Source organism: Chamaea fasciata, unplaced genomic scaffold (assembly GCF_029207755.1).
Source record: "Chamaea fasciata isolate MVZ Bird 193981 ecotype frontalis unplaced genomic scaffold, bChaFas1.0.hap1 SCAF_202, whole genome shotgun sequence".
Lineage (NCBI taxonomy): Eukaryota > Metazoa > Chordata > Aves > Passeriformes > Sylviidae > Chamaea > Chamaea fasciata.
This window is the reverse complement of record NW_027094287.1, coordinates 12042-26550: the sequence shown is the minus strand read 5'-3', so window position 1 is coordinate 26550 and position 14509 is coordinate 12042. Positions and strand designations below refer to the sequence as shown.

At 49.1% G+C, this 14509-nt stretch overlaps 3 long non-coding RNA genes across 4 annotated transcripts in view; all 3 read left to right on the top strand.

Moving 5' to 3' along the window:
• The window catches only part of LOC136304838 (uncharacterized), a 69542-nt gene extending 61718 nt beyond the window's left edge, over positions 1-7824 (top strand). The window contains exons 1-3 of one of the 2 annotated variants that reach the window (XR_010724849.1): positions 5977-5990; positions 6203-6331; positions 6717-7824. This is a non-coding gene — a long non-coding RNA (uncharacterized lncRNA). Of the gene's footprint in view, positions 1-5976; positions 5991-6202; positions 6332-6716 lie in introns of those variants that run through there. The other variant, XR_010724850.1, reaches the window with a different exon arrangement.
• Positions 7825-7830: 6 nt separating this feature from the next.
• On the top strand, positions 7831-9533 carry LOC136304837 (uncharacterized). Its single transcript, XR_010724848.1, has 9 exons — positions 7831-7895; positions 7974-8015; positions 8115-8159; positions 8254-8295; positions 8391-8439; positions 8530-8571; positions 8662-8796; positions 8904-8983; positions 9061-9533. It is a non-coding gene; the product is annotated as an uncharacterized lncRNA (long non-coding RNA).
• Positions 9534-10611: 1078 nt separating this feature from the next.
• LOC136304834 (uncharacterized) lies at positions 10612-13674 on the top strand. Its single transcript, XR_010724845.1, has 10 exons — positions 10612-10736; positions 10836-10915; positions 10993-12055; positions 12134-12175; positions 12274-12319; positions 12414-12455; positions 12553-12597; positions 12700-12743; positions 12829-12869; positions 12954-13674. It is a non-coding gene; the product is annotated as an uncharacterized lncRNA (long non-coding RNA).
• Positions 13675-14509: the final 835 nt, after the last annotated feature.

The window sequence follows — 14509 nt, the reverse complement described above, 5'->3', positions numbered from 1 at the left end:
CAAGGACAGTTAGGGTTTCAGCTTCTGACAGCTTGGTTCTGGGAGTAATGTGCACTGTTCAGAATTCTAAGTCGCAGAAGCCCACTCCGGGACACTGAGCTCTGTGCAGGAACTGTGGGTCTTTTCTGTGGGAAACTAAACTCACCCCAGCAGGTTCCTGATGTCAGGTTGTAGGAGACATTTGGCACTCCAAGGCCAGTAAGGGTTCCAGCTTCTGGATGCTTGGATCTGGCGGAAGTCCTGTGCTGAACTTATTTTTATCAGTTAGCAGCGCACTCCGTGGCCGAGAGCTCTGTGCAGGAACGGTGGGTCTTTTCTGTGGAAAGCTAAACTCACCTCTCCAAATTCCTGATGTCAGTTTGCAGGGGGTGTTTGGCAGTCGAAGGGCAGCTAGGGTTTCAGCTTCATGGCAGCTTGGTTGTGGCAGTAAGTACACTGTTCAGAATTCTAAGTGGCAGAAGCCCACCTCCGGGCACAGAGCTCTGTGCAGGAACAGTGGCTCTCTTCTGTGGGAAGCTATACTCACCGACTAAGTTCCTAATGTCAGGTTGTAGGAGACATTGGGCACTCCAAGGACAGTTAGGGTTCCAGCTTCTGACAGCTTGGTTCTGGGAGTAATGTGCACTGTTCAGAATTCTAAGTGGCAGAAGCCCACTCCCGGGCACAGAGCTCTGTGCAGGAACTGTGGGTCTCTTCTGTGGGAAACTAAACTCCCCCCAGCAGGTTCCTGATGTCAGGCTGTAGGAGACATTTGGCACTCCAAAGCCAGTAAGGGTTCCAGCTTCTGGATGCTTGGATCTGGCAGAAGTCCTGTGCTGAACTTATTTTTATCAGTTAGCAGCCCACTCCGTGGCCGAGAGTTCTGTGCAGGAACTGTGGGTCTTTTCTGTGGGAAGCAAAACTCACCCCTCCAAGTTCATGATGTCAGTTTGCAGGGGGTGTTTGGCAGTCTAAGGGCAGCTAGGGTTTCAGCTTCATGGCAGCTTGGTTGTGGGAGTAAGTACACTGTTCAGAATTCTAAGTGGCAGAAGCCCACTCCCGGGCACAGAGCTCTGTGCAGGAACAGTGGCTCTCTTCTGTGGGAAGCTATACTCACCGACTAAGTTCGTGATGTCAGGCTGTAGGAGACATTTGGCGCTCCAAGGCCAGTTAGGGTTCCAGCTTCTGGATGCTTGGATCTGGCAGAAGTCCTGTGCTGAACTTATTTTTATCAGGTATCAGCCCACTCCGTGGCCGAGAGTTCTGTGAAGGAACGGTGGGTCTTTTCTGTGGGAAGCTATACTCACCGACTACGTTCCTAATGTCAGGTTGTAGGAGACATTGGGCACTCCAAGGACAGTTAGGGTTCCAGCTTCTGGGAGCTTGGTTCTGCGAGTAATGTGCACTGTTCAGAATTCTAAGTGGCAGAAGCCCACTCCGGGGCACAGAGCTCTGTGCAGGAACAGTGGCTCTCTTCTGTGGGAAGCTATACTCACCGACTAAGTTCCTAATGTCAGGTTGTAGGAGACATTGGGCACTCGCAGGACAGTTAGGGTTCCAGCTTTCGGATGCTTGGATCTGGCAGAAGTCCTGTGCAGAACTTATTTTTTTCAGTTCGCAGCCCACTCTGTGGCCGAGAGTTCTGTGCAGGAACTGTGGGTGTTTTCTGTGGAAAGCTAAAGTTACCCCTCCAAATTCCTGATGTCAGTTTCCAGGGGGTGTTTGGCAGTCTAAGGGCAGCTAGGGTTTCAGCTTCATGGCAGCTTGGTTGTGGGAGTAAGTACACTGTTCAGAATTCTAAGTGGCAGAAGCCCACTCCCGGGCACAGAGCTCTGTGCAGGAACAGTGGCTCTCTTCTGTGGGAAGCTATACTCACCGACTAAGTTCCTAATGTCAGGCTGTAGGAGACATTGGGCACTCCAAGGACAGTTAGGGTTCCAGGTTCTGACAGCTTAGTTCTGGGAGTAATGTGCACTGTTCAGAATTCTAAGTGGCAGAAGCCCACTCCCGGGCACAGAGCTCTGTGCAGGAACAGTGGCTCTCTTCTGTGGGACGCTATACTCATCCCCTAAGTTTCTAATGTCAGGTTGTAGGAGACATTGGACACTCCAAGGACTGTAAGGGTTCCAGCTTCTCTAAGGTTGGATCTGGCAGAAGTTTTGTACTGAACTTATTTGTATCAGTTAGCAGCCCACTCTGTTGCAGAGAGTTCTGTGCAGGAAGAGTGGCTCTCTTCTCTGGGAAGCTAAACTCACCCCTCCAAGTTCCTGATGTCAGGTTGTAGTAGATATTGGGCACTCCAAGGACAGTTAGAGTTCCAGCCTCTGGGAGCTTGGATTTGGCTGATATCCTGTGTGGATTTATTTTTAGCAGGCAGTAGCCCTTTCTGGGTCAGAGGGCTCTGTGCAGGAAGTGTCGCCCCTTTTCTGTGGGAATCTGGACTCACCCCATCAGGTTCCTGATTTCAATTTATAGGATAGATTTGGCGCTCCAAGGACAGTAAGGGTTCCAGCGTCTGGGAGCTTGGATCTGGTAGCAGTCCTGTGCAGAACTTAATTTTATGAGTTAGCAGCCCAGTCTGGGGCAGAGAGTTCTGTGCAGGAATGGTGGCTCTTTTCTGTGGGAAGCTAAACTCACCTCTCCACGTTCCTAATGTCAGGTTGTAGGAGACATTTGGCACTCCAAGGACAGTTAGATTTCCAACTTTTGAAAGCTTTGATCTGGCAGGTATCCTGTGGTGACTTTATGTTTAGCAGGCAGAACCCCAATTTGGCCCCAGAGAGTTCTGTGCTGCAACGGTGGCTCTCTTCTGTGGGAAGCTAAACTCACTCCTCCAAGTCCTTCATTTCAGGTTGTAGGAGACATTTTGTCCTCCAAGGACAGTTAGGGTTCCAGCATCTGGCAGCTTGGGTCTGGCAGATATCCTGTGCTTAAGTTATTTTTAGGAGTCAGAAGCCCCCTCCGGGGCAGGGAGTTCTGTGCAGCCGTGGTGCCTCTGTTCGGTGGGAAGCTAAACTGCCCGCACCAGGTTCCTCATATCAGGTGGTAGGAGACATTTGCCACTCGAAGGACAGTTAGGGCTCCAGATTCTGGCAGCTTGGCCATGGGAGAAGTGCAGCAGTGTTCAGAATTGTAAGTGGCAGAAGCTCACTCCTGGGCTCAGAGCTCTGTGCAGGAATGGTGTCCCTTTTTCTGGGGAAACTAAACAAACCTCCTGGTTCAGATTGTTCGTTTTAAGGAGCCATTTGGCCGTCTCAGGGGAGCCAGGCTTCCAGGTACTGACAGCGTGGATCTGGGAGTAAGTGTGTTGTTCAGAATTCTAAGAGGCAGAAGCCCAGTCTGGGGCACAGAGGTCTCTGAAGGAAAGGTGGGTCTTTTGTGGGAACCTAAACTCTCCCCATCAGGTTCCTGATGTCAGTTCATAGGATAGATTTGGCACTCCAAGGACAGTAAGGGTTCCAGCTTCTGGCAGTTTGGATCTGGCAGATGTCCTGTGCTGAAGTTAATTTTATCATTTGGCAGCCCACTCCGTGGCAGAGAGTTCTGTGCAGGAACGGTGGTTCTCTTCTGATGGAACAGAAACTCACTCCTAGAAGTTCGTAATGTTCGGTTGTAGGAGACATTTGGCACTCGAAGGACAGTTAGGGTTCCAGCTTCTGGCACCTTGGCTCTGGGAGAAGTGTAGCTATGTTTAGATTTGTAGATGGCATAAGTCCACTCCTGGGCATAGCGCTCTGTTCAACATCAGTGGCCCTTTTGTGTGGCAAGCTGGACTCACCCTATCACATTCCTGATTTCAGTTTTTAGGAGGTGTTTGGCACTCCACGGCCAGTCTGGCATTCTGCTTCTAGTAGCATGGGTCTTGGTGCAATGCTGATGCATTCAGAATTCTATTTTCTAGAAGTCTAGTTCCATGTAGAAGGCCTTAGACCTGACTGGATGTTCCTTTTGTGGGAAAGTTAAGTCACCCCCTTCGGGTCCTGATGTCTGTTTTTATAGTCCACTGGTAGTATGTACCCTCCCTGAATCCTAGTTTTGGTTTATTGGGTTTGGGTGAAATATTCTTCTATCGGTAATTTTTGCAGGGAGACTTCTCCTCTGACCCTAAAAATCCTGCCTGCCCTAGATTGAAAAAAGTAACTCCCCTAATTTGAAAGCAGTTACATGTCGTTTTTATAAGATGTCCGTCAATCTGCTTGCAACATTGCTACAACCCTCATCTCTCTCCATCTAGATTCAGAAACATTACTCTGCCTGCATTTCATATAGGTGTTCACCAGGTTTCAAAGTATTAAACATGTACGTTTCAAAGTCTCCATTGCAAAATACGGGATGGGTTCTGGAATACCAGAATCACCCAGTTTCAACATGCCAAAACCATTCTATTTCATAATGTTAGAATATTAAGTTATAACATCTCTAAGACAATTTCTAAATATCAAGTTGCAAAGTATCATTTCTTTGATGTCTTCTAGGGATGGGATTCCTAATCCCCAAAACTGCCATACTGTCAAAATGGGATCTGTGTGAAATATTTTGCCCTCTGAAAAGTTTTTACCTAATGACCATTCATCTATTTTCATCATACAGCTAGATGTAGTAAAAAACAAGCAAATACTTTTAGTAGTTTTCTGCCTAGATGGATCTGAGAACTGGCATTTCCCAAACTAAGGATGGAGCAGATCTCTTCCCTGGATCATCCTGGAAAATTTGTTTAATAGGCAAAGGGAATTCTTATAAATTACATTAATATGTTACTGTAATTTAGGGCGGACCAGCCACCGGCAGCAGGACTCCGGTTTGCTCCGGGCCGGTCAGGATTAGACATCAGTCACCTGGCAACCCCCTTGGCTCCTTAAGGGATACATAGAAGACCTCAACAGAAACACAATTCAGTAAGGATTCCTAAGTAAATATTTCTGGTAATTGCTTACAGTCTGGGAAGAATTTCCTAAATACTTACAAACTTAGGACATAGGGAATTCTGGGGATAGAACTTCCATCTCGGCCACCGGCCACAAGAAGAACAGTTCTCTTCCACAGAACGGAAGCCTAGCACCCCAGCGTTTCAGAGCAGACGAAGGGTCACGCAGGGGAACGAACAATCTGCGGGATCTTTCTCGACCTCATCCCACAATGCCCCCTGTCTTCAGAGGGTTTCCTGGGCACACCCCGGCGGGGAGGTGCTAGTTCAGAGGGGCCTAGCTGTCTCTGCTTTTTAAGGGCTTGAATTTTAGGGAAAACTCCCCTTTTTTCTCCTCCCTGGAGAGACTTAAACTGAAGGAAACTGCTCTTTTCCAAAAATTTTAGGAGATTAAGTTAAGGGGCACAAGCCATTTATTTTCCACGTCACAGTTTAAGCAGAGGTAACTGCCCATATGCTAATTTTAAGTTGAAGGAACCCGTGCCTTTTTCAGCATTTTAAGGATTTAAAATTGGACTTCAGTTGCACTCGAACGGGTACCCCGGTAACACCTATCTCAGATGGGAGCTATCCAGGCGTATATATAAGCTTAACACCACCTGGGAGTTTATTTTGTTTTCCTTTGTAATTAATACATGAATATCCTTATTTAGAGGTGCTAATGAGCCTTACAGCATTCATAATCTTACTGTTCTTTGTCATCCTACTTAGTCACTCGTGGAATACTAATTGCAGTCACCCAGGAATAATTACCCCCGTCAACAGCAAATTACCCAAATTACTATCTTGCCATGTTACTAAAACACTAAGTTTTATTTTTGCCCTGTAGCCTGAAGTCATTACAGCCAAAACAGAAAAATAGCATTATTACCCCGAGGAGTTTTTTTCTCTGTCGAGCCCTGTACTTACCTTGCATTTGAGTCAGAGGAGCCAAACAGCTGCAGCTCCTTCGAGAGCTTTTATACCCCGTGGGAGTTGCCTCCTCCCTTTTCCCGGGCATTCTGGGAACGAGGGGCGGGCCCAATCAGGGGTATATTAACCCCAGCTTTTGCCAAGGGGCTTCATTCCCTCCTGGGAATCAGCCAGGGTAAGAGCTCTCCTCTCATTTCAGCGAAGAGGCTCTATCAGCTTATTTTTGTTAGGTGTTTTTGGGCACCTACAAATAACAGGAGCTTTGAGGACACTACAAAGAAGATGCTATCAAATACAGGGAGTATTTAAGTTCAGGGGTTTTGTTTGCACCTTCAGGGGAGGAAAGGCGCTTTTGTAATTTCTGGGTTTGTTCTCATTTTCTTTTAGGAGGAGCAGTACTCCTGAAGTTATAGGTCACATCCAGCACGATCTTCCAGATTCTTTCAGAAGATTTGTCACCTCAAAAGGGCCACTGTACACGTCAGAGGCAACGACCGAGATCCAGGCTTCCGATCGGTAAGGCGAGGACTACGTTCAGGGTACCCGGTTGAGAGTTAGCAGGTTTTGAAGGCAGCAAAATGAGGAATGAACTGCATTTGAGGGCCTCCCCCAAGGCTTTTTTGCAAGTAATAGCAGCTGCATTTATCTGTCTTATAGCACAGAAGAGCACCTAAGATACGTAAATGTGAGCACCTAAGTTTTGCTCACAGACCTGCCCTACAGTTTTGCCCCCTGCTAACTCAGGTACCGGACATTGTAACAGCCCTAGGCTTAGATGCGGGACAAAGCCACAGACTCGAGGACCCGGGCACGCTTAGGCGAGGGCGAGCGGCCGCCCCCTCGGGATTCGGCGCACGCGCCGCTAAATTCGTGCATCGATTTTCATTTTTCTTTTTCATAGCTAAGAGGCTAATCGGCGATCGGAGGGCCTTCTGAGACAGACTTATTTCCAGTCCAACGTGGATTCACCTTACCGGTCATCTCAAAGATAAGTCAGGGGCCACGGCCTCGAGATAGGACGACAGGGGTGTCAGAAATTTATGGGTCCGGTTTAACAGCTACCAGAGGGGCAGGGGTGTCCCTTAAGGGGCCACTTAGGACAGCCGAAGGGAACGGCTATACTTCAATAGCAACTACGGGGCACGCAAGGCAGAACGGTCCCCGTCCGCATCGTGCGGTCCGGCGCGCAGCGTCGTCCAGCCCCACTCAGCGATCCCGTTAGCTGTCAAGGGGAAGCCTTAATTTTGATCCCAATGCTGTGGTGCAGGGCAGTCCAGTCCCGGTGCATGTCCTGTCAGTTGTCTGTTGTGCACTCTGTGTCTTTTGAGTGTCTTGTATTTCATGTCATTTTCTCTGGCTTTTCAAGGGGCCATCAAAATCCCGGCATCATTTTTAGCATCTCCGGTCCCTCAGTTCCTCGGCCAGGCGCCGATACCATCAAACCATCGACTCGGGAGCTCAGGCCAGCATGGGAATCGTATTTATTTTCAGAAGCATCCAGTTTACTGTCTTTTCAGGTCTTGTTCTGAGCTGTACTGACAGCCAAGCACCACCACGATCCATTCCGGTGGATTAGGACTTGTAAGGATGCAAAGCTAGGGAGAGGATTCTGACCGGAGCATTCTCGAGCGTCCATCTTTGCGGTTCTTGGGATAAGTCATCCCCTTAGCATCTTTTTTCCTGCAGGTTTCTCTGAGCCCGGTCAGCTCTCGTTTCAGCTTACCTCGATCATCTCCTCCCGAGTTCTCTCGGTCCTCAGGGTCATTCCTCTCTTCGAGATTTTTTCTTTCCCTGTCGCGTCCCTTTGTTTGTTGCGTCTTGTGTCACGGGTGTGGGTGTGTATTTGGCCCAGCGCTGCTCTGCCCTGCCCTGTAGCACAGCTGGGTGTAGGGGTAATAGGACAAATTTGAAGTGCAGGGTGCATTGGCTTCTAGGTGTGATCTGTAGACTGACCAAGATGTGTGGAGCTGTCAAGTTATCCTGCAGCCCTTTGACTTTTGTCCTAACTTTCTTTCAGATGCAGACTGATTAAACCTGTGGCAGAGCAGCCCCTATCGGTGGAGTCGGTTCTCCCGAGAAGGTCAGTCCGAGTCGGTCTTTGCAGGGGAGGGGTAAATGGTGGCTCTGTTACAGCCCTGACCTTTGTCTTTGTTTTTAGGAGCTAATGCAGGATATTGGCAGTCCAGAAGAAGCGGGCAAGGTGAGCATGGACCGGTGAACAGAAGCAGTTGTTATTTCTCCGGTGTCAATTTCTTGTGCAACTGTAACCATTCACTGTTGGGTTTTTTTTTTTTTTCAGGTGGTCTGGTTTTGAGATGTCCTGTTTGTGGATTCCAGCGGCCAGGTAGGTGTCAGCTTACGTCAGTTGCAGTTTGTCTTTGCAGGGGCAGTGTAATTGGTGCCCTTGTTACTGCCTGTTTCTTTGTCTCTATTTTTAGGAGGTAAAGCAGGATGTTGGCGGTGAAGGTGAAGCGTGCAAGGTGAGCATTGATCTGCGGACAGAACCGGTTGCTGTTGCTCAGGTCTCAGTTTCTGGTGAAAATCTAATATCTGCTGTTTGTTTTCTTATTTTTAGGTGGCCCGCTTGTGAAATGTCCCGGTCGTGGATACCAGCAGCCAAGAGGGTATGTGCTTAAGTCAGTCCCAGTTTGCCTTTGCCGGGGCAGTGTAAATGATGACTGTGTTACAGCGTTGTTTTTTGTCTTTTTTTTTAGGAGGTAAAGAGGGATATTGGCAGTCCAGGTGAAGCGGCCCAGGTGAGCATTGTCCGGTGGATGGAAGCAGCTGTTATCACTCAGGTCTCAATATCTGGTGCAACTCTAAGGTTGTATTTTTGTCTGTTTTAGGCAGTCTGCTGTCATTATGCTGAAGTCCCTTCTCCAATGAGGTGATGGACCGGGTCCCTCTCTTTGGAGCCCTTCAGAAGCATTACAGGACTGTGTGATCAAGCCTCGATTTCTCCGTTTGAAGCTGCTTTCCAGGTAGTCTTTGATAACGGCCGAGGAGTCGGGGAGGCAGGGAGGAGAGGAGGAGCGAGCGTCCTCTCAAGTATCAGCAATGTCAAATCCCTTGTCTGCTCTTAATCCAGACCTACCCCCTGACGATGCCATCACCCTCCAAGCACGGCCGAGGCAGCGGGCCCGAGCACCCGGGCGTTCTCAAGAGGCGGTGGGTAGCAGAATTGTTCGGTTTTGGGCGATGCGGTGCTAAGACCACACAGTGATGTTTGCTTTTCTTTATTGCAGCTGACTAAGAGAGAGCAACCTGGTGTTAGCAGGAATTTCCCTGAGGGAGAGGCGGCCTTCCTTTTCACCTGCCAGGATTCTGCATCTCCAGATGTCTGAGAGATAAGTGGAGGGCTCCGAGCCACGGAGGGGATGAAAGCGGGGGGCCGGGTCGGCTTTCCACCGGGCGGGGGTTTGGAGACGGGGCCATCCAAGAAGCGGCCCCTTAGGCTTCCTACAGGGAAAGTCTCCCTTTTGATCTCTCCACTGAGGTGTGCAGGGCAGAGCAGTCCCGGTGCTTGTCGTGTCCCTCGTTTGTTGCGCACTCTTTGTTTCATGTCTTTTGCCTTAGCCCTTCAAGGGGCCTACCAAAAACCCTGGCATCCCTCTTAGCCTCTCTGGACTCTCAGTTCCTCGGCCAGGTGCCAATGCCCTCGGACCATCGACTCGGGAGCTCGGGCAGGCATGGGCATTGTATCTCTCTTCAGAAGCATCCAGTCCAATGTCTTTCCAGGTCTTGTTCTGAGCTGTACTGACAGCCGAGCACCACCAGCATCCATTCCGGTGGATTAGGACTTGTAAGAATGCATAGCTAGGTAGCAGAGTGTGACCGGAGCATTCTCGAGTGTTCATCTTTGCGGTTCTTGGGATAAGTCATCCCCTTAGCATCTTTTTTCCTGCAGGTTTCTCTGAGCCCGGTCAGCTCTCCTTTCAGCTTACCTCGGTCATCTGCTCCCGAGTTCTCTCGGTCCTCAGGGTCATTCCTCTCATCGAGAGTTTTCTTTCCCTGTCGCGTCCCTTTGTTTGTTGCGTCTTGTGTCACGGGTGTGGGTGTGTATTTGGCCCGGAGCTGCTCTGCCCTGCAGCACAGCTGGGTGTAGGGGTAATAGGACAAATTTGAAATGCAGGGTGCATTGGCTTCTAGGTGGGATCTGTAGATTGACCCAAGATGTGTGGAGCTGTCAAGTTATCCTGCAGCCCTTTGACTCTTGTCCTAACTTTCTTTCAGATGCAGATGGAATAACCCTGTGGCAGAGCAGCCCCTGTGGGATTCATCGGTTCCCCCGAGAAGGTCAGTCCCTGTTGGTCTTTGCAGGGGAGGTGTAAATGGTGGCTCTGATACAGCCCTGACCTTTGTCTTTGTTTTTAGGAGCTTATGCAGGATATTGGCAGTCCAGGTGAAGTGCGCCAGGTGAGCATCGACCGGTGGACAGAAGCAGTTGTTATTGCTCCCGTCTGAATTTCTGGCTCAAGTCTAACCATCCACTGTTGATTTTTGTTTTATTTCAGGTGGTCTGCTTGTGAGGTTGTCGTGGCTCAGGCTGGCAGCGGCCAGGTGGGTGTGAGTTTAAGTCAGTCCCAGTTTCGTTTTGCTGGGGGGGTGTACATTGTGAGTATGTTACAGCCTTGTTTTTTGTTTTTATTTTTAGGAGGTAAAGCGGGAGCTTGGCAGTCCAGGACCAGCTGCCTAGGTGAGCATTGACTGGTGGATGGAAGTGGCTGTAATCGCTCAGGTCTCAATTTCTGGTGCACCTCTAAGCTTCTATTATTGTGTTTTAGGTGGTCCACTCTTCTTCTGCTGAAGTACCCTCTGCCATGAGATCATGAACTTGGGCACCTTTTTTTGGGAGCCCTTCAGAAGCATTACAGGACTGTGTGATCAAGCCTCAATTTCTCTGTTTGAAGCTGCTTTCCAGGTAGGCTTTGATAACAGCTGAGGAGTTGGGGAGGCAGGGAGGAGAGAGGGTCCTGTCAAGTTTCAGCACTGTCAAATCCCCTGTGTGTTCTTAATCCAGGCCTACCCCAGGACGATGGCATGACTCTCCAAGCACGGCCGAGGCAGCGGGCTTGAGGGCCTGGGCGTTCTCAAGAGATGGTGAGTAGCAGAATTGTTGGGGTTTGGGTGCTGTGCTGCTAAGATCACACAGTGATGTTTGCTTTTCTTTATTGCAGCTGATTAAGAGTGAGCAGCCTGGTGTTAGCAGGAATTTCCCTGAGGGAGAGCCAGCCTTCCTTTTCACCTGCCTGGACTCTGCATCTCCAGATGTCTGAGAGATAAGTGGAGGGCTCCGAGCCACGGAGGGGACGAAAGTGGGGGGCCGGGTCGGCTTTCAACCGGGAGTGGTTTTTGAGTTGGGTTTGGAGCTGGGGTTGTCCAGGAAGCGGCCCCTTAGGCTTCCTACAGGGAAAGTCTCCCTTTTGATCTCTCCACTGAGGTGTGCAGGGCAGAGCAGTCCCGGTGCTTGTCGTGTCCCTCGTTTGTTGCGCACTCTTTGTTTCATGTCTTTTGCCTTAGCCCTTCAAGGGGCCTACCAAAAACCCTGGCATCCCTCTTAGCCTCTCTGGACTCTCAGTTCCTCGGCCAGGTGCCGATGCCCTCGGACCATCGACTCGGGAGCTCGGGCAGGCATGGGCATCGTATCTCTCTTCAGAAGCATCCAGTCCAATGTCTTTCCAGGTCTTGTTCTGAGCTGTACTGACAGCCGAGCACCACCAGCATCCATTCCGGTGGATTAGGACTTGTAAGAATGCATAGCTAGGTAGCAGAGTGTGACCGGAGCATTCTCGAGTGTTCATCTTTGCGGTTCTTGGGATAAGTCATCCCCTTAGCATCTTTTTTCCTGCAGGTTTCTCTGAGCCCGGTCAGCTCTCCTTTCAGCTTACCTCGGTCATCTGCTCCCGAGTTCTCTCGGTCCTCAGGGTCATTCCTCTCATCGAGAGTTTTCTTTCCCTGTCGCGTCCCTTTGTTTGTTGCGTCTTGTGTCACGGGTGTGGGTGTGTATTTGGCCCGGAGCTGCTCTGCCCTGCAGCACAGCTGGGTGTAGGGGTAATAGGACAAATTTGAAATGCAGGGTGCATTGGCTTCTAGGTGGGATCTGTAGATTGACCCAAGATGTGTGGAGCTGTCAAGTTATCCTGCAGCCCTTTGACTCTTGTCCTAACTTCCTTTCAGATGCAGATGGAATAACCCTGTGGCAGAGCAGCCCCTATGGGTGGCGTCGGTTCCCCCGAGAAGGTCAGTCCCTGTCGGTCTTTGCAGGGGAGGTGTAAATGGTGGCTCTGATACAGCCCTGACCTTTGTCTTTGTTTTTAGGAGCTTATGCAGGATATTGGCAGTCCAGGAGAAGCGGGCCAGGTGAGCATTCACTGGTGGACACCAGCTGTTGTTGTTGCTCCGCTCTCCATTTCTGCCTCAAGTCTAACCATCCACTGTTGATTTTTGTTTTATTTCAGGTGGTCTGCTTGTGAGGTTGTCGTGGCTCAGGCTGGCAGCGGCCAGGTGGGTGTGAGTTTAAGTCAGTCCCAGTTTGGTTTTGCCAGGGGGATGTACATTGTGACTCTGCTACAGCCTTGTTTTTTGTTTTTATTTTTAGGAGGTAAAGCGGGAGCTTGGCAGTCCAGGATCAGCTGCCTAGGTGAGCATTGACTGGTGGATGGAAGCTGCTGTCATTGCTCAGGTCTCAATTTCTGGTGTAACTCTAACATCCACTGTTTAATTTACTTTCATTTTAGGTGGTCCACTTGCAAGATTTCCTGGTCCTGGATGCCAGTGGCTTGGTGGGTATCAGCTTGAGCTTTATGTATTACTGAGTTCTGTTAGATTGTGGTGGTTGTGTTTTCTCAGTGACTCAGCCTGCTGTTTTCTTTGTGTCTTTGCAGGTGCTGCTACTGTCCTACACATGGCAAGGATTAGGGGCAAGCGGGTAAGTTGGCTTTTAGGCATTAGGGGTGATCCATAGGCATGGGGTGTGTAGCAGCATGCTAAATGTGTACCTTTTCCTTTTGCAGGTACCCTCTGGGTAAACTGTGGAGCCAAATCAGTATCTGAGGTGAGTTGGGGCAGAGGTGCTTGGAAAGCCTGGGGATTAGTTTCCTGTCACACAATTTTCACAGTTTGTACTTTGTTGTCTTAGGTATTGAAAGGAGGTGCGGAGCCTAAGTTTGGATACGGCAGTGCCGAAGTCCTCGGAGGATGGATTTTGTCCGCTCGTCTTCCGAAAGATAAGTGTTGGGGCTTGTGTTTGGGTGCAGGGGAAAGAACTTTGGAAGTGGGAGGCAATTTCACATTAGCTTAGAAGAGAGGGCCCTAGTGGGATGGGTCCCTCTGAAGTAATGGGAGAGGGTTTCCCCTTGGTCTCGCCGGAGCATTTGCCGGGCAGGGCAGTTCAGCATTCTAGCGTGTTTTGCGTCGTCAGCAGTCTTTGAGTCTCGGCGGCCTAGCGGACGTTTTCACCCGACGAGGTCGCCTTTCGTCCGGAGGCATCGCCACGGTCACCCGGCAGTCATCGCTTTCTTCACTCGGCTTCCCGAGCTTCTGGAGCGTCCTCTTAACAGCTTAGGCACTTAGTCTAGTGAGCAGTTTTGTTTGTATTGACTTGGAACTGACTATGTTTGTTTTGTATTGCAAGTGACTATGTTTGTTTTGTATTGCAAGTGACTATGTTTGTTTTGTATTGCAAGTGACTATGTTTGTTTTGTATTGCCAGTGACTCTGTATTGTATTGCATTGCCAGTGACTCTGTATTGTATTGCATTGCCAGTGACTCTGTATTGTATTGCATTGCCAGTGACTCTGTATTGTATTGCCTGTGACTCTGTTTGTATTGTATTGCCTGTGACTCTGTTTGTATTGTATTGCCTGTGACTCTGTTTGTATTGCACTGCCTGTGACTCTGTTTGTATTGCACTGCCTGTGACTCTGTTTGTATTGCACTGCCTGTGACTCTGTTTGTATTGCACTGCCTGTGACTCTGTTTGTATTGCATTGCAAGTGACTCTGTTTGTATTGCATTGCAAGTGACTCTGTTTGTATTGTATTGCAAGTGACTCTGTTTGTATTGTATTGCAAGTGACTCTGTATTGTATTGCATTGCAAGTGACTCTGTATTGTATTGCATTGCCAGTGACTCTGTATTGTATTGCAAGTGACTGTGTTTGTATTGTATTGCAAGTGACTCTGTATTGTATTGTATTGCAAGTGACTCTGTATTGTATTGTATTGCAAGTGACTCTGTATTGTATTGTATTGCAAGTGACTCTGTTTGTATTGCACTGCCAGTGACTCTGTTTGTATTGTAAGTGACTCTGTTTGCATTGCACTGCCAGTGACTCTGCGTTGCAAGTGACTGTTTGTATTGCACTCAAAGTCACTGTGCTTGTATTGCACTGAAAGTCACTGTGCTTGTATTGCACTGAAAGTCACTGTGCTTGTATTGCACTCAAAGTCACTGTGCTTGTATTGTATTGAAAGTGACTGTGTTTGTATTGCACTCTAAGTCATGATGTTGCTGTATCCTACTGTATGACTTATGCTTGAGCTGCCCTGCCCTGGCACAGTCACAGTTAGGTAGAAGAGTTGTAGGGCTTTGCAGTTCATCTTTTTTCTGTGGAGTTTTGGGTAGAGAAGGTATGGGCCCTGAGGGGGGATGATGCCTAGCTGTCAGGTAACCACTTGTTGACCACCTGTCAT